Genomic DNA, 20,056 nt, shown 5'->3' with positions numbered 1-20,056 from the left:
TTTAGTAGACCAATCCCCCCTTTGTCTTTTGGAAGTTGGAGTTTCCGCAAGGAGATTCTTGGGTTCTTTCCCTGCCACAAAAAGGTGTTAAAAAGCTTATATGTCTTGTTGAGGAAATCATCGTAAAGTAGCATAGGTAGCATACTTATCAAACAATTGACAAGGGAGTGCTGATTAAATCTTTCTCAAACTCTATACCTAGGTATTTAAAGCTCTTCGGTTGCCAGCATAAGCCAGAATCTCCTAAAACGCTCTTCTCACCTATATTATTAAGTAGTTTAACCTCTGTCTTATCCTTATTAAGCTTATAGCCTAATACTTCTGCAAAGTCTGCAATAGAGGACATCAGTGCGGGGATTGCCAGGTCTGCGTTCTCCGAAACCACCAAAACATCGTCAGCATAAGCCGAAATTTTGACTGTGAGATTTCCAAAGCAGATACCCTTAATCAAATCATTATTCCGGAGAGAATAAAGGAAGGGTTCAATTGCTAAGAGAAAAGGGAGGGAGAAAGGAGACAGCCCTGTCTCGTGCCTTGTTTCAGGTCGAATGAATCCGACAGACATCCGCCTGCTCTTACTCTCGCCGATGGGTTAGAGTATAAGGCCATCACCATACGGATGTAATCGGACTCCAGGTTGAATTTCCGTAAAGTGGCTTCCAAGTAAGACCAATCGACCTTATCAAAGGCCTTCTTGTCATCTAAGGTCACAGCCACCGTAGGGGAGGTAGTGAACTTCGCTCTTTCTAATGTGTGTGCCCCACTTGTGACGGATGAACAAGTTGGGGCAAAACCTTTTGAATCCTCTTGGCCAGAATCATGGCGTAAATCTTACAATTGCGGTTGATCAAGGATATCGGCCTGTAGTTCTTCGGGGACGTCGGGTCTTTCCGCAATGATAGCCTCTGCTGGGGTGCCTTGGACTTGGCCACTTATGGTAAAGTGCTCGTATAAGTCCTTGAGAGGTTCCTTTAGGGAAAAGGAAAAACTCTTATAGAACGTAGCGCTGAACCCGTCAGGGCCCGGTGCTTTCCCGGTTTTAAGAGATTTAATGATTTGGGCGATGTCATCAGAGGATATGGGACGGTTGAGCTCGATCTGGTCTTCCGTCGAAAGAGAAGGGAGCTTACAGTTGTCTAAATTTTTCCCTAGTTTAGAACCATCGATCTCCAGGTTTTTACTGTCACTATAGAAGTTCTTAAAGATGTCGGCAATTTTGGTAGGGTCCAAGTGCGGAGTCCCTAGCTTATCCACAATGCTCTTGATAGCCGTTTGTTGTAGCTTGATTTTCAAGTAAGAAGCAAGGCTCTTCCCTGCCTTATTAGTATGACAAAGCCTAAAGTTCTTGTGGTGTTGAAGCCACACACCTGCCCTTTCACTTACTATTTTGTTGTATTCGTATTTCTTGTTCATCAAGTCATTTAGGGCCAAAGGGTCTTTAAAAGCTATATGCCGCTTTTCTAGCACTGAGATCTCCTCTTCTAAGCGCTGTAGGGTGATATTAGCATCCTTATTCATGGCTGCACAAGTTTTGATTAATACCCCCCTGACCGTTGTTTTAAGTGCTTCCCATCTTGTTAGATCTGTTGTATCCCCCTTTTTGTTATGAATAAGATAATCAGTTATGGCCGATTCTATAGCCACTCTATTTGCCTCCTTTTTCAAAACCGCGTTGTTGAATCTCCAAAGAGTTGACCTCCTAACCACATTGTGCAATGCCAGAGTCGTCGTAATGCATGAATGATTAGAAATTACACGCGTTTCAATGGAAGTGTCTTCAATGTCGGCAGTGGAGTGGCCAGAAGCGAGTAAATAATCTATGCGTGAATATGAGTCGTGAGGTGAAGTGTAAAAGATATAGTCTCTACCTGTCGGGTTCAACAGTCTCCATGAGTCAATTAAATTAAAGCTGGAGCAGAGATTGACGAGTGCTTTGTGTGAGTTGTTTGACCAAAAAGAGCAGCGGGAATCCCTATCTAAAATAGGATCCATAGGGAGATTAAGGTCACCACCAAAGACATGTGTTGCAGTATCTGGTATGGTGTCAACATAGGCACAGAGTTCCTTCCAAAATCCTGGGTCGTCCTTATTGGGGGCATAGATGTTAGTCACATAAAACTCTTTATTGTCCTTTGACAATTTTGTGGAGACCCATCTACCTTTTGTGTCGGCAGTACTGTGTAAAACATCAATATTGGCTCTCTTCGCATTTAAAGTGAGAACCCCGTTCTTTTTTCCCAAGGCATCGGATCCAATTGCCTCACTGTACCATTTATTTTTCATAGAGTTAAATTGGGACGAGTCAATTTTAGTTTCCTGTAATAATACAATGTCACCCTTTTGTTTGTGTAGATAGTCTAAAATTTTCCTTTTTTTGATTGGGTGGTTGATACCCTTTATGTTGAGTGACACTATCTTAATGGATTGTCTATTTAAGGCCATGAGGAGTGAGGAGGTATGATGTGTAATACGCCACGCTATTCGTAGCGCAAATTGTGCAGAACATTATACAACTCTCAAAGGTGATGCCAAAAAGACCAGAAAATGGACAGGCAATGAAGAATGAACACAGGGTGAGCACTGTCATGGACACTGAGATATAGAATGTTGCTGCATGAATACAAAGGTAAACGGAGAGTCAAAAGCAAAAACAAAGATAAAATAATAAATAGAGGTAGAACCAAGAACCCCCCCAAACCCACCCACAACCCAGACCCACTCTCTCCACCCCAAAAGTACACTTAGGACATGGCGACCAGGGAGAAGTAGCCACACCAGGTCCCCTCTCCCGTGGCAGTTATATGATATCCCTGCTTGCTTCTTGCAGGAAGTAAAGCGTGTAACATAAACAAGCATTAGGAACATCAGAACAAGTCTTGAGTGCATCACTCCAAGTGATTAAGTGTAACTAGAAAATCGGTCACATTTGTTTCAATAAAAAGAACACAATAAGGCAGTCAGTTCAACACTCCCGACTCACCAACCACGCAAGCGCGGTATGAGATAACATGTATTGGTTGCTTTAGATTAACCGTTAGAACATTAAGTTAGGCTCATGACAAAGTGGCAGTTCTGAAGCCAGATTTGCTACATTTCAACATAAGATCAAACTACACCAGAGCAGACGAAGTATACTAAAAGCATAACATGCTGCTGTGCAGATCAATTTGACGAGTAATGTTCAGCCACGCTACAAATCCCTCATAGATTCCAGACCACCCCCTTATTGAATAGACACATGAAGTTCAAATGGATAACATGGCAGGCATCCACGTCTCTTGTTTGCATGCAGTGGAGGTGGCATCACAGCAGTGTAGACATTTTAAGAAGGAAAAAGAGCGTCCTACCACACCGCCAACCATTCCTGTAACATAAGACAATGGAGATGAGCAGACGCCGTGAGGTATGATGAAGACAGTGGACAGTAATCCAACGTGGAATGAGACATAGGAATAGACTATCACTATGCGTTGATCAATAGACAAAGGGAATGACAGAGTAATTGCAGAGTGATTGCAGGTGGATCACTCTAAGCGCACCATGAGCCACACGATCTCATGATCTATGTGCCAGCACCGGAAGCATTCGATGAAGCAGTGTCCATAGATGATTCATCTGGACCGTCCAGAAATTTCTTCAGATGCGATGGATCAGTGAATATTTGTGGCACCCCTTGGATCATCACTCGGAAATGTGCAGGGCCTACGAAGCCATATTGGTAATCAAGCGTGCGAAGTCGTGGGCGGAGGGCCAGAAAGTTTTTTCTCAAGTTGACAGTTTCTTTGCAATAATCCTGAGAGATGTATACTTTATTGGTCTTCCATAAGATGTGATTATGCTTGCACATTAACAATAAAATTTGCTCCACGTGCTGATACCTAAGTGGTTTACAGACAATCGGTCTAGAGCCCCTTTGACCAGGCGTGATACGGGCCGGAACCCTGTGGGCTCAGTCGAACTCCAGCGGAGTGGCGAAGGAGAGGTCGGTGGCCTGCGGGAACCAGGATTGCAGAAAAGGTATGCACGATCCGTCTTTATCCTCTGCCCCTTCCGGAATACCAAATATTTGCAAATTCCCTCTGCGATTTGTATCTTCCAATTCAGAGATGCGTTGTGACATGGATGTAGTAGATAATGAGAGTTCTTTAAGGGACTTGTTCACCTTCACCTCTGAGTCTTCAAGTTGGCTGATTCTGCATTCGGTTTCTGAGAGCCTGACATTAGTATCTTTAATGTCTTGTCGCACCGCAGCAATCTCTTCTCTAGTAGACTTTGTGATTTCATGGACTTCAGCAAGTTTGAGTAGAATTGTGTCCAGCGTCGCATTAATATCACGCGTGCCCTTGATTGGTGAAACTGGATTCGACGCGTCAGCCTTCAGCCGTTTCAGATTCTTGGCCTCCTTTTTTCCCATGGTTAGAGTTTGAGAGCAGCCTTGGCGACTTGTGAACAATCGATAGATAGAGCAGCGACAGCACAGTGGTATGTCTTGGATTAGCGCAGTTGGTTGGTTGGTTGGCCTCCGTTATCTAGAAGGGCAGCCTTGGCGACTTGTGAACGATCGATAGAGCAGCGACAGCACAGTGGTATGTCTTGGATTAGCGCAGTTGATTGGTTGGTTGGCCACCGTTATCTAGAAGCCTGCACAGGCTGCATGAGCTGCGATTTGACCGAAAATTCTAGATAAGTAGAAGGTCAGAGAGTGAGGCCAGACTTGACGTGAGTGACTGAATGAAGTATGGGTTGAGTAAGTATCGATTTAGTGAAGCAAGATTGACACTGATGACCACATCAGGAGCTAGTTGTTGCCCATCCAAACACCAGAACAACCAAAAGACAGCTTCAAATGTGGTAGCAGTCGATTTCAATGGGAGCGTCACAAGCGTCGGCCATTTTAGGGTCCGGCATAGTCGAAAATGGGATGGAACCTTCTTTAGTACATTGTGGTATCTAGATAATAGAGCACAATATGGGCACCAAGAAATAATGCAGCACTAAGGATGGCTCCATTCAGAGGCATACAAGATTTTAACCATGATGTAGTGCCTGTAGAGACTCATGAGCGCTGGGCCTATAATATGGCAGGCAGGCATCCACAAGGCAGAGTGGGGTAGAAGCCTTCTATAGTAGTAATTAGGCATTCGTGGAAGCAGGGCGTCATCTGCCCATTAGTATGCAGTGTCTATTAGGCCTCCCGGGGAAACAAAGGCATTCGCCTCGCGGAAGTCGGGCCAGCAAAGGGTCGGGCGGCCGCCATTTTGTCTGCTGCTACGCGCCGTACCTTATAAATAAAGAAGGTCGGTCAAGCCAGGTTGCGGCACACGTTGGGACTGCATTCGCCGGAAGATCAAGCAGTATCAGCCAAGCGGGCCGGTGTGAGGAGCATCGGGAGCCGGGCAGTTCTCGGGAGGTGAGGGCAGAAGATCGATGCGTCAATGGGCCAGGCAGAGAACCGCGAGGGCTCTCATGCGGCCGAGGTCTCTGATCTCCAGATTGGCGGTTAGGCAGGCTCCCCAAAGTCCAGAGTAGCACCGCTAGCTGCCTGAAGAATTCCGCCGCCTCACTTCACCATCGGAGAGAGTCGGCGATAGCAGGAAAGTACAGCGATCATATGGAGACTCGGCACCACGGGAGGAGAAGAGGGTTCAGGCTGCCATCTTCTTCGGCGTCCAAACCACACCCCCCGGCATCTTCTACATATAACTGTGCTCAAGTGGTAATGATATTGATTTCAACAGTTTTCCTTTTTTCCCCTTTTTTGTGTGGATCAAACTGCTCATGAGCGTCTAGTGCTACTAGCTAACTTCATCCCACCTGCCACGGCCGGCCCGATGTGGTTGTAGGCGGCTTGCTGTGTATCTTTCCCTCGTCTACATTGCTATACATACCAGAACTTTGCGTTGCCGGCACGCCCAGGGATGTAGGCACTATGCTGTGGTCAATGATTCTTGCCTTCAATAAAGATTTTTGAAAATAAAAAAGAAATCATAAAATGGACACGCCTTTACATACTGACGGGTTAGTCTGAAAATCTTACGAGTAGTCAGCCACCCTCAACCTGTGTCGGACACTCCTGTATAAGGTAGACCACAGCTCATGAAAAATTAGGTTCCTAAAAATAAACAACTGAGGTCACATTTTTCTTTAAAATAAATGCGCATGAGTCAGCGAGGTCACCCGGTAATCCACCTAACTGCCAAAAAAGAGGAGACAAAATGTTCCCCATCATGCATGGATCACTAGGTCTGCCGGCAGATATTGTTCTGATAAATGTTTGAACTGAGCACTGACATCTTTGTACACAGTGTTGCTTGGGAATCTGAAAGCAAGTAACGGAATGTTTCTGAGTTCCAGCACCCAACTAAGAAAGGAACCATTGGTAAAGCCAATAGTTAAGGCATTGGCTGCCAGCTGTTGCTAGTGTTTATTTTGTCATGGTTTTGTCAACGTTTATTTTTGAGTATCTGCCGGGTAAGCGCCAATAATAAAATCAAACATTGGCTAAAAGCAAAAAGCTAAAGGCACGCTCTGCCATAGCATTCCCTGATACCGAAGGGAAGTGCTTTATTTGGTTGTGTTGCTTCTGAGATGGCAGTATGCCATCACTCACAATGGAGTAAGCCACTGGCTGACGTGTATTGACCTACTGCCTCATCCTACATCCTTTAGAGGGTGGGAGAAAATTGTGAATGACACCACACCAAAGGATAAAGCGGGCCGGCTGGAAGCCCCTATAAGTAAACATGATATACATAAAATCTGAGTTAAAACAAAGGGACTTGACTAACGCTAGACCTTTTTACTTGAGTTTTCATGGAAAAATGTTAATTTCATGGAACGCTGCTTTTCCTTTAAATAGCTCTAGAATGCACAGTGATGTGACAGAAAAAATAATGGATCTCAATTTAATACAGCTCGCTTGTGTGACTCTGCCCTATTTCCTGTTTACTTCTCATGTGCTTCTACTTCACTGAAAGTGTGATATTCATTCAAAACCTAAACTTGAAAGATTTTTTTGTTTGAGGCAATATTTCAACATATTTATGAGAATAATTTGTTGAAGGCTCAACGTGGACTCAATCCAGTGCTTAATGTGAACAGGTGAGGCACACCGGTACTCCTTTTTGGAGATAGCACTTATTTTATCTCACCAGACTTTGACCCATAGCAAGAGAAAAGCACAAAAGAAGGACAATGGAGAAAAGACAGGTGAAAAATAGCTGCAAGGAAAGAAAGTACTGGTGAAAAAGAGCATGAAAGAGTGAAATAAAGGGGCAGAACGTCTCTGGTGATGGATGAAAGAGCAAGTGATGGAACCAAGGCATATCATCAAGCAGCAGCGATAATTATCGCTGGCCGCACTCAGCGTGAAAAATGCTATCACAGGTTATCGCTGGTAATTATCACCATGCTAGCGCTGTATTAACAACGCATTGCGCTACGGCGATAATTATCCCAGCGATAGCTGTGTTTTCCATGGAACAACTCTGTTTTTTCAGCGATGTTCAATGGAAAACGGCAATAACCTTGGTGATGCGACCCTGTGGTCGTATGAGCATAATCCACCCCCAATGGTAAGTATACCTAAGTCCGCATTTTTGCAGATGTTAGTTTTTGGCAAAAAACGCGGTTTTTGCCAAAAACAAACATCTGCAAAAATGCGTGGGCCTCCGTGTAAATATCGTGATGTGCACATCAGAGATAGTTTACAAGGAGTACTGCCCAGTGACGCCCACTTTGCATCTCATTGGAGATGCAAAGCGAGGCTTTGGGGAAACAGGCGCTAACATGCGCTAATGCATGTTAGCATCCCCTTGTAGATAGGGCGAAGTAATTTTCGCCGCTTTTTTGGCTTTTAAAGCCAAAAAAGCTGCATAATGGCTCTTGATAATATGCCCCAAAGTACTATGCTGCCTGACGTTAGATAGCGCCTGCCACTGGCTTCTTAGCAAAACGTTGGCCCCTGGCATTTATTCTTCTAAAAATGAATGTCTGACTCAGTCATCTCATGTTTACACGTGGGTGCTTGACTGCTCTAATTACTTGTCAGTAATTTAATTACTCTGATTTTCCCTCTCTTAACATCGTCCCTGTTACTTTGTCATTGTAATACCATTACTTCTCCCAAAATATCAGGATAAAGAAAATTAACTAACAAGAATTTAGAATTAGGGTAAAAGGGTCAACTTAATACATTGTAAAGAAATGTTTTGTTAACACTTTAGGAATAGGGTTAGTATAACTGTCATTAAATGAGGGTTAGGACTAGTGGTCGTTTTACAATAACATTACTTTTTGGTTTATGTGTGTTGTGAACTACAATAACATGTGGAGTTAGTATTAAAAAAACGACATGGAACAATTAATGAAACATAAGGTTCAGGTGAGCATTAGGGTTAAAATAAGTTTTATGGCCTGGATTTTGAGGCCTGCTCTTGTTCCCCCTGCCTTAGAAGCCGCATGTACTGGTTGCTCCAATTCAGGAAGTTTACAAAAAGGAAGTGTATTCCAACTGTGACATATGGTATGGAGATCCAGGCCTATAGAGAGGTTGGGGTGATCCAGGTTGAGGATAACAGATTCTGTTGTTGCCTGTTGGGGGTTCCCCTATCGATTTCACACTTCTGCTTGCACCAGGAATTAGGGTTGGACTATGTACTAGATCATGGGTACTCACAAACTTTCTCTCGGCGGCCAAATTTACAGTGTGGTTTGTGTCTGAGGGCCGCACCGGTGGGGGCAGGGTCAGTGGGAGAGGGGGCGGGTCTAGAGCAACAACAAAAAGATTTGACCATGAGGTTGAACACAGGTCTCTGCAGCAGACGCCTTTGTCCACTGAGCTACCAGACCCGGCATACACACCTCTCTTTCTATCTCTCTCTCTGTCTCCCTCTCTCTCCCTCCCTCCCTCCCTCCCCAGTCTCCCTCTGTCTCACTCCCTCTCTCTCCCTATCTCTCCCTCATTCTGACTGTCTCACGCCCTCTCTTTCTCCTTTCCCTCTCCTTTCCTCTCCTTCCCTCCCTAACCCTCACTCCCCTTCCCTTCCCCCTATTCCCTCTCTCCCTCCCTCACTCCCCTTCCCTCACTCCCCTTCCCTCACTCCCCTTCCCTCACTCCCTCCATCCCCTTCCCTCACTCTCCTTCCCTTACTCCCTCACTCTCCTTTGCTTACTCCCTCACTCCCCTTCCCTCACCCCCTCCCTCACCCCCTCTGTCACTCCCTCCCCTCACTCCCTTCCCCCCTCCCTTGCTCCCCCTTTCTCCCTCCCCTTCCCTCACTCCCCATCCCTCCCCCCTCCCCTCAACCCCTCCCCTCACTCCCCTTCCCTCACTCCCCTTCCCTCACTCCCCTTCCCTCACTCCCCTTCCCTCACTCCCCTTCCCTCACTCCCCTTCCCTCACTCCCCTTCCCTCACCCTCTCCCTCCCTCCCTCCCTCTTTCCCTCACTCAATCAATCAATCAATCAATCAGTTCATTTATAGAGCGCGCTACTCACCCGTCAGGTCTCAAGGCGCTGAGGAGAGGGGGGGGGGGGGGGGAGTTACTGCTGCTCGAAGAGCCATGTCTTGAGGCGTTTCCTGAAGGCGAGATGGTCATGGGTAGTTCTGAGGTGTGCGGGGAGGGAGTTCCATGCTTTGGCCACCAGGTAGGAGAACGATCTTCCTCCTGCGGTGGTTCTGTGGATCCTTGGGACGGTGGTGAGGGTGAGGCTGGCAGAGCAGAGCTGACGGGTGGGCGTGTAGAACGAGAGGCGGCTGTTGAGGAAGTCGGGGCCCATGTTGTGGAGGCTTTGTGTGCGTGGGTGAGGAGCCTGAAGGTGATCCTCTTGCTGATGGGGAGCCAGTGCAGGAGTTTCAGGTGGGCGGATATATGGCTGTGGCGAGGAATGTCTAGGATGAGGCGTGCGGAGGCATTCTGTATGCGTTGTAGTAGTTTCTGCAGTTTGGCGGTGGTTCCTGCGTATAGGGTGTTTCCCCCCTCACTCCCCTTCCCTCACTCCCCTTCCCTCACTCCCACTCCCTCACTCCCACTCCCTCACTCCCACTCCCTCACTCCCACTCCCTCACTCCCTCACTCCTACTCCCTCACTCCCACTCCCTCACTCCCACTCCCTCACCCCCACTCCCTCACTCCCACTCCCTCACTCCCACTCCCTCACTCCCCTCCCCTCACTCCCTTCCCTCCTCCCTCGCTCCCTCCCTCACTCCCCTTCCCTCACTCCCTCCCTCACTCTCCCTCCCTCACCCCCTCCCTCACCCCCTCCCTCACTCCCCTTCCCTCACACCCCTTCCCTCACACCCCTTCCCTCACACCCCTTCCCTCACTCCCCTCACTCCCCTTCCCTCACTCACTCCCCTTCCCTCACTCCCACACTCCCCTTTCGTCACTCCTTCTCTCACCCCCTCCCTCCCTCACTCCGTCCCCCTCACTCCGTCGCCCTCCCTCTGTCGCCCTCCCTCTGTCACCCTCCCTCTGTCGCCCTCCCTCTGTCGCCCTCCCTCTGTCGCCCTTCTCCCTCTGTCTGTCTCCCTTTCTCTGTCTCCATTTCTCGGTCTCCCTTTCCCTCCCTCTGTCTCTGTCTTCCCTCCCTTTACCTCCTTCTCCCTCTGTCTCTGTCCCTCTACCTCCCTCTGTCATCTCACCCTGCCTGTGTGTCACGGGCTGAGCAAGACAGCTTCCCCAGTGCGCACAGACACACATCCCCACCCAAGCACTTCACAGGTCTTTAAAAAGACCACTTGCATGTGAATGGGGCTTTGCTGTATTTTACCTCCTCTTAGCGCCCCCGCAGCTCCACTCTGGCCTCGCTGGGATTAATCGCCCGGCCCCCACAGAGCAGCAGAGTGTTTGCAGATACTCTTTGAAAACACGGGTACGATGTCTCATGGCCCGCGGGCTGCCATGGAAGGCTTGCCGGGCTGCTGCCGGCCCACGGGCCGTACTATGAGTACCCGTGTACTAGATTTTATTAATCTAGACCCCCTGATTCTCTAATGCTCAATATGGTGAAATAGCGAAGCTGAGCATAAACGGGCAATCATAGGAGAATGCCTTTCCTCTAAACATGGAGTGGAAATTCCATGGCTAAAGTACATAAGGTATACTTTTTTGTCCCTGGGCTGTGCGATATGTTTGAAAATCCAGATTTAGTAATAAAAAAAAGATAACATCTGGATTCAGGATTATTTTCTAAAGCACAGACAGTCTTCCAGAGAGGTGGTTAATGTGGTAAAACCAGTTGTGAGAGATTATTCTGTAATTCAGATAAAAGAAGGGTATTCACCATATTTACTTTTTGTACAGAATGTTTATGATTGAACAATGCAGACTAGATTTAGACTGGGTATGATTTGTTGGCTGTTATGTTTTTGGCTAGGGTACTACTCCTCGTCTGATATATGTTTTTGCCCATGCGATGAGAAATCACCTCAGTGCCTTACTCCATTTTGTAATTTTTTGTAATTATTACCTACCCTATACCAGAATTTTTGTATTTCCCCTATTATGTAGGTATAAGTTCTCTCAATGCAAAGCTTCCCTGCTCTTTCTCCAGCAACTAAATGATTATGACATCGAGTTGGCTACATTTTTAAATGCATTCTAGCGAAGAGAAAGAGAATGCTGTTGCAACAAGCTATTATGCTGGTTATCAAATGATTATGATATATATAATTATCTTGTTGTTTCCCCTGAAATGCACTTTAGTATTGAGAAAGACTATGTCATTCTAATTGATGTAATGTTGTTTGTTATACCAAGCATTGGCCGCATCCCCCATGCAGCCCTCCCAGTTGAGGACACTTATTTGCCATTGAAGCTCACAGACCCACATTATGCCCTGTACATGTCTCCAGGAGCACCTTCATCAATGCCAGTATTTTGGCTAACAGCACAATTCATGCTGGGGCTATTACACCACAAAGAGGTCAGTTAATGGCCAAATTATCTATCAGTCTGAATGAATACTTTATTGTATGATTACCTAAATTCATTTACAAATACAATGCATGTTATTTCCATAATTAAAACAATAGATTAGTTAAAAGACATCTAAAATGCGGTTATTTGTAAAAGAATAAACAGCTAGTGACTTATACATATGTTGATCAGTCGGTGCCCTCGTTCATCGTAACTGTTTGGGCTTGCTTCAAGATCACTAATGGCCATATCATGCAGTGATATTAATGCTCAGCGAAAATGGCAATGATCTTAACCTTTGGGCTTAGTACAAGATCGCTAGTGGTGATGTTAATGCTCAATCACAGTTTGCATGTACATTGTTATTATGCTGTTATTTTTTGTTCATTAAGTTTGATATAAAGTCTTTCCGGCAACGGCAAAGAAGTTCGCAGCACGTGCAAGCTCCATTAGTACTGTCGTAGTATATATGTACGTTAGAGCCTCCATGCAGGTTCTTACTTTATTTAGGTTGAACATTGTCCTGTAGTCTTTTATTGGTAGAGTTAGCAGCCTAGTCTTCAGAACGTTTTGAAGAGCTTGTCTGCCCACACCGGCTCTCCGGTATGGTTGGCATAGAGTGGCTTCATGCAATTTGACAAGACCCTCTGCGGCACGGATAGCTCTGATTGTTTCTATGTCCTGGTTCCTTGAGATGATCTTTCCCTGTTTTTTACCAGGTTTTTTAAGCTAACCGTTGGCAGTTGAAATACCGTTGTGTGATCAGCTGGCAGGCACAGTGAGTTATTAGCTGAAACAAGGGACCTAGCCCATCGACTTGTTTTGTCCATGAAGAGTATATGAAGAGCTTTCCTCAAGGTGCCCGGGCTTGCCTTGGTCACATGACGATACAGCTTCACTATATCTTTTTTACATTCTATGTCCATTGATGTTAAATGAAACTCAAGTCGGATCAGTGTACACCTTGTCGAAGATGGCAGCCTAAAGACCTTTCTGAAAGCCATGATATATAAATGCTCCAAGTTATCGGACAATAAGCCAAGGAAGGCCAGATGGCCATAGCTAATAGTTGGTAATAGCTTGGCTTATATTACTCTTCGGATGTCCTTCGTTGAATGGCTCAAAAGCTTCTGGTTTATTTGCATAGGGCATGTGTGGCTTTGGCCACTTTGGCCTCCAGCGTTTTGACCTGGAGTGTTATCTAACCAGTATCTGAGAATTGTACTCCCAGGTAGGTGTACTTGTTTGAGGTTGCAATTCTTAGAGGTCCTATGTTCCTGCCCAGCAAGGATTTTTCTGGTTTATGTCCAAAGACCAATACTTTGGTTTTATTTGCATTGGTTTTAAGTTTGTTTTCCATGTTATAAAGATGAAGAGTAACCAAGGCCCTTTTCATGCCTATTCTGGTTTGGTCCAGGATGACAAGATCGTCCGCGTATTGCATGATAGGTATTCTAAGGTGACTCAATTTGGATGGGAAGAAGTTGGTTTTTAAGAGTGCAACTCCCAAATCCGCAGTATATAGGTTAAACAGTGTTGGTGCGATCACACAACCCTGTTTTAACCCTTTGTTTGTGTAGATCTTGGAGGTTGTGTGTGTGTGTCTGTGTGAGCTAAGTGCAGACCCATATACCAGTGTAAAGAAACATATTGGCTGCCAGAAGTTTCCTCGTTATACCCCACTTCGCGAGCTTTGCACACAGTATGTTGCGGTCGATAACATCAAAAGCAGCACTATAGTCGACGAAGCAAGCGTATAGGGTGGGGTAACTCCCTCTATAGCCTTAGTTGCCACCTATGATAATGCAATGTCGTTGTCCATTGTTGATGAGTTCGGCCAAAATCCTGTTCGGTATTGTCGTATTATTTGATTGCCTATTATCCATGCCTCTAGCTCTTTCAGAAGCACTTTTGCGTATGCCTTCCCATCAACGTCTAGTAGAGCAATTAATCTGTAATTCTCTGGCTGTGAGGCATTACCTTTAGCCATCAGTAGTAGGGCACCATCTTCAAGATTGCACCTTTTGCCAAATTAATCCCATGTAGAGCACACCTGTACTCATTGAGTTGTGGATTATATTCATTGTTTTGGGTATAGCCTGGCAACTAAGAATCTATGTGGTGCTACTCCATTACTTGCTTACAGTTGTTTATTGAAATTCCTGTTTCTGGTTTTCCTCCTATGTGTCTGAACCTATTACCAACTGGTGTCTGAAAGACCATCTCTTTCAGCTGTTAGGTGTCTTTCTGGTCCATATGATTGACTATGGTTGTGCCACCCATTGCTTACATAGAGTGATGCTATATATTGTATGGCCCATAGTGGTAAAATCTGTGTTGCATGGACATTTCTAGTGGTGGTGTAGAAAGTGAAAGCACTGTGCACAGCTGATGGGGGAGTAGAATGTGCTGATGCTGTCACACCCTGAAACTCAAACAGGTGCTTCCTGGAGCAGTGTGGCTCCAGAAGTGTGTCTCCATCATGCTATATGCAGGGCAGATGCTGTAGACGCCTCCCTCGCCTTTCACTCCTCATGTCCCTCTACCTGAAACTGTGCTGTTCAAGTGTGTAGGTTCAGGCCTAGATGAGAGTCCCAGAAGGCCTCAACCACAGCAGCTGGGGATGCAAAGAGGTTTAAACTCACAACGGTTCTTGCTCATCATCCTCCAGTGGTGTTTCTAGAAGTGAATTTTAGGTGGTGGCACACATTGAGCCGGAGAACAAAATGATGGATATACCTACAAGAATGTTGGGTGTCTATCTATTTCTATCTAAACTCACTGAATAAACAAAGTTAAAGTGGCGTTCTAGTTAGGTGAAACTGTGAGTTGAAAAGGTAACATTTTAACCCCTTGCATGCAGGGCTCATTCCCCCGCTGTGCTGGGGGGAGGAGGGGCGCGCACAGCGCCCCGGTGCTCATGACGACCTCAGCTCGTCATTAGCCACGGTGGTCGTGTGCTCATGACGAGCTGAGCTCATCATGACCACACCCGTTTGTGTAGAGCGCTCGCACAGCAGGGGAATTAGCCCAGCGTGCGAGCGTTCCAACGATCATGACGAGCCCAGCTCGTCATGAGCACACAAGCACCATGGCTCATGACGAGCTGTGCTCGTCATGAGCGTTCAAGGGGCTAAACTCAAAAACACTGAAATTCACCAGTAATACTTAATTGAAGAAACTATAACTCATGCTCTCACCATGCACAGTGTTGTCATCATCGATGGCCTGTCTGCTTTAGGATTGTCTACTCCTAAACGTTTTAATGGGCATGCACTTTTATGTATAACATTTCCTGGTAGCGAAAAGCTTACACATTCGTTTTTCACTACTGTGAGGCCTACCTCTACCATAGGAAAAGATTAGGCTGCCTTTTTACATTTAATAAATGCTAACTTTTGATTGGGAACAGGTAGAAATATCATGTTTGTGTCCAAGAAATTGTAATTTAAAATACTCTAAAGTGGCAACATCAGATTTTGAAAATGCCACTTTTAGAAAGTTGAACCAACAAGTGGGGTTAGGCCCAGAAGAACAGGGTCAGGTAGGGCCATATAAATTATTAAAACAAAATGGGGTAAACGTGACACCTTATGGATTTTTATTCTATCGCTTTGTAGCAATGAACAAATCACAACTTTTTGGTTTGATCAGGTTATTTCTTAAACCTGGTCATTCATTAGTATTTTGTGCTATTTTAAAAAAAAATTCAATCGTGTGAAAAGAATAACACATTCATTCCAAAGACATACACATTAGAAAACAATACATTCAATAATTACGTAATAATCATAAGCGACAAACATTAGCACATATAACATCACTACATTAAACAATTCGCAAACATGTCCTTTCACCATTTCTTATTTACAAATGCACACGGCAGGCTGCCACTTAGTCTGCCTGCACAGGGTGCAAACACTGAGAACAATTTTGATATAAACGTAGGGGAAGGAGGGGAAGGGGGGGAGGTGGGGGATAATGTTCATTCCATATCCCTCTAATTGAATTAAAGTTAATTCTGCATAGTTCCTCAGTGTTTACCAAATGCCAAGGCGTTTCGAGTCCCAGGCATGAAGTACTGGGGCTCTCGTCAGGGCTTCGTAGTTGGTAAAAACTGATGTTATCTAAAAGATAAATGGTGTAGAAGAAAGGTTTTCAGTGTTTCGTGTTACCCTCCTAATCTCTAATTCAACAGAACAGTTTGAACTTTCGTGAAATAATATTTCTGCGGGCCGCATTACCTGGTGGACGATGGTCTCACCAATGCGAACGCTTGAGAACTGTCTTGTGCTGAATTTCTCAAACCTGTTTAAATAAAAGGGACGGTCACTTATTTATATTTACAGCCTTTCCCTGAGTAACTTAATAACAATTCAAACGTATACATGCACCGGCGCAACGTTGCTTCCAGGTGTGTTTTTGACGGTAGATTCTACCGATTCTCTGAGACTTTCTTGGTTTATCTACAAAATTAAGGAGAGGCTTTTTTTTTACCTATTAGTGCCGCTACAGGGCTTTACACTTTTTGTGCGAGTTCTGACACTGCCTAAATTACTTATGATAAAAGAAGACATACTATGACGGGTGCTTGCTTCACGAATCGGTCTCGTTTCAGTTACGGTGTTCTGTTAAATCTGTTACGCGTTCCTAAAAATAGCAACGCCGTCAGTTAAATGACAAGCTTCTCAGGGCGCGGTACGCAATTACTTGAACGCTTCTGCTTTAACTTACTTTGGAGTTATTTCGATGGACCTAATCATTTAATCACGGCCTGCACGCATGGATGTAGGGCAATTTCAGACATTTCCTGTTGGTCTAGATCAAGTTCCTAGCTGCTCATAGGCCCATGGGAGTTGCAGTATGACTCAAGGCAGCCAATCGTGACTTCATCATTAACGGTTCACACCAATGCCAACACAGTGCATTATGGGACTTGCAGTTTTTTCTGAAGTAGGATGTTTTATCTTCTGTCGCAATGCAAGCCTTGCTCACCCAGGCTTTATGTTTTGGACAATTCTGTTCTTCCATTTAATCTGGTGGCCACACTATTAAATTCCAAGATGAGATACGCCTCATTTTGCAGTAAGGCAGAATCAATATCAATCAAGCATTTTGTTGTTCCCTCGCTATTTTGTAGCTACAGCCTGTTCCTGGGTCACATGACTGGGTGTAGCTGACAGTGGGACATTGTTTATTCCTCTCACAGAGCCACACAATAGAGGGATTAGGTGTGCCTGGATTCGGCCATCAATGGCACAATGGGGGGCAGAACTGGGCACAGCTTCATTTGCAAATGAATAGGTTGTGCCCTGCTTCATGCATAGTACTTGGCACCACATTATTGTTCAGGCAGCCAGACTGGAGCCAGGGATGGAAAGCAGGACATTCCAAGCACTTCACAGGGAGTGCTCTAGATACTTCTCCTACTTCGAAGAAGGCACAAGGTATAGTAATAGGACCCTCAGACTCTTAGAGGAATGCCTGCTGTTGTGGCCGGTTGTGTACTATAGAGAACTGCTTTGGTGCACCTGGAAGAACTGTTATGCTACCTGAAGCCTGCCTTGAACTCTCAGAGACGTGACCTGCTGCTTGAGCAGTGTTCACTTCTTGAACCTAGGACTACCAGAGTGACTCCAAGGGCTAATTGGCTAGCTTCCTGATCAGAAACTCAGGAACTAAAAAGGCTCCAACCATCTTGAACCTGCACCTGGACTCAGCCTGAGTGAGTCTCAAACCTCTAAGTGGCGCCTCAACAGATATGCACCATTAAAAGTGGTGTTAAAGGTGCCCAGACAGCCCAAATTTAAAACTTGGGATTTTTGGGCAAAAAAACTAGTCTGAAAACTGAAAGGAACCCTGGAGCAACCCGCTTGTGTATCTGCCTGGGTGCATTGCCAGTCAGCCTTACTTTGTGTAAGGTCCCGCTACATTCTTCTCTACGTAACTGAAACAAATGATGGACGAATGCTGAATGATTCAAACATTCTCCCCCAGTGAAGAGATCTGGGTTAAATCCATCGTTCTTTTGCCCACTATGCCTCCCCAGTCTTGACCCTGTGCCTCATTGGAACAGTCCAGACGGAACTGCCAAGCCAGGTCCTCCCTGGACCGGAAGCAAGCATCCTGGGACCGGTTTCGGGGTCTGTAACCCTTCATCAGCCAGGCTAGCTTGAATCCAGTGGCACAGTGAGCAAGGGACCAACGTCTGGGCATACCCATCCCACTTAGGGTGAAACGTGTAGCTGCAACAGATGATGGATGGAATGCTGAATGATTCAGATATTCTCCCCTAGTCAAGATATCTGGGTTAAATCCATCGTTCTTTTGCCCAGTACGCCACCCCAGTTTGGACCCAGCCATATGCAAATCAGTCTTAACCCTTGTGCCTCATGTTAGCAAAAGAATGATGGATTTAACACAGATCCCTGTGACTGGGGGTGAATGTTTGCATTGTCCAGCATTCTGTCCATCACTTGTTTCCTTTACACATTCTTCTCTGCAGCAGCAAATTCTGTTTAACTGTCCTTCGCAGAAGTGGTATCCGGCCTGTGGAGCCCTCGTCAGCTCATAAATTAGCTTCAGGACAGGGAACTAGGTACCATATTTCTGTAATGGCTGCTGCAATGTTTTCCAAGATGTTGCCTCAAGCCAATAAGAACCTTGGCACACGGATACCCACAAAACACAAAATTGGGGGTCGGGGAGCCCCAGAGCCCCTGTGGCACCAGCCAATACCATAGTATGTGCCTCAGGAATCATATATTATTTTTATTATTTGACTTCAGGACAGAGAACTAAGCCCCATATTCCTTTAATGGCTGCTGCAACATTTTTTAAGATGTTTTGGCCAGTGAATTATAGCCTTGCCCCAGCGGCAATAACATGGCTCAAGGGTAAAAAAAAAAGCCACCTGGCCCAATCAGAAGGCTCTATTTTTTAAGATTGGGTTTGAGGGACTCTGACAAGAGTCCCTCAAACCCAACTGTCCAGATATACAAATATATATGAGACTTAATATCTCAAAAATGACTGAACGGATTTACACCTAATGACAAAAAGCATGTGTTAGAAATGGGGTCTCTAGTTGGCAATGATTTACACCTTTTCCAAGTAGGGACCCTTCTTCCTAATCAGGGTAAGGAGGATACACTTCTTCTAAAATAATCCCTGCTCACCCCCATGGTAGCTTGGCACGAGCAGACAGGCTCATCTCAGAGGCAGGGTGCAAAGCAGTTGTGCATGCATACAGTAACATAGTGAGAACACTACAAATGGACATCACACCAGTTTCGAAAAATGAGCAAAACTTTATGTAAACCAAAAAGACCATATACAACAAAAATCCAAACATACAATACTGTAAAAAAGTTATTTTGCAAGAGAACCTTCAATTTGCAAGAATAGCTGAAAAACACAGTTCTTTATTTGTTTATTTGTTTGAAAGGTTTTATATAGAGGTGGCTAGACCCGGAGGTATCAGAGCGCTTTACATGAGTATCAGACCATAGTTGCAGGTTACATCATTACAAAGGTTACACAGTTATTGGAGCATAGCTACAGTTACATGTTAGGTCGAGACAAGCAATAAGGACAATATGCGTACGGGAAAAAGCAGGCAAAGGGAGAGAATTCAGGGGAGAGGGGGTAGGAGCAGGGGAAGGAGACAGCGAATGAAGGAGGGAAAGAGGAGGGGGAGGGCGAGAGACACAGCATGAACGAAGAGGGGTAGGGTGACAGGGGCTCAAACCGGTAGACAAGTAATAGCTGCGTCCAAAGTCCAGTGAGCTGTGATCCCAGGGAAAGTGGTATCATTCCCCCCAACTCCATTGCGAGAGGCTCCCTTCACGCAGTGGGCTCTCTCACAGGGGTCTCTGAAACTCCAAGGCCTACCTACAGGATCCTTCCCCAAAAAGGGGAGAGGGAGTGTTTTGGCAAGGGGCGCCAAACCATACCTCAACTGTGAGTGACTCCCTTGGCGCTGTGGACTCTCTCAGAGGGCTCACTGAGATTCCAGAGTAAAAGTAATTGGATCTTTCCCCAACAAGGGGAGAAGGAGTGCTTAGTTAAAGGGCACAAGGAACAGGGGGCTAGGCGGCGTAACAGGCAAGGGGAGAGATTAAGGGGAGAGGGGA

At 45.6% G+C, this 20,056-nt stretch overlaps 1 long non-coding RNA gene across 2 annotated transcripts in view; it reads right to left on the bottom strand.

The window, feature by feature from the left end:
* The window catches only part of LOC144807813 (uncharacterized), a 109,728-nt gene extending 92,972 nt beyond the window's left edge, over window positions 1–16,756 (bottom strand). Inside the window, exon 1 of one of the 2 annotated variants that reach the window (XR_013606455.1) lies at window positions 16,656–16,756. This is a non-coding gene — a long non-coding RNA (uncharacterized LOC144807813). The remainder of the gene's footprint in view (window positions 1–16,655) is intronic. The other variant, XR_013606456.1, reaches the window with a different exon arrangement.
* Between the last annotated feature and the right edge of the window lie 3,300 nt (window positions 16,757–20,056).

Source organism: Lissotriton helveticus, chromosome 1_2 (genome assembly GCF_964261635.1).
Source record: "Lissotriton helveticus chromosome 1_2, aLisHel1.1, whole genome shotgun sequence".
Classification (NCBI taxonomy): Eukaryota; Metazoa; Chordata; class Amphibia; order Caudata; family Salamandridae; genus Lissotriton; species Lissotriton helveticus.
This window is presented reverse-complemented; position numbering and strand designations above follow the sequence as displayed.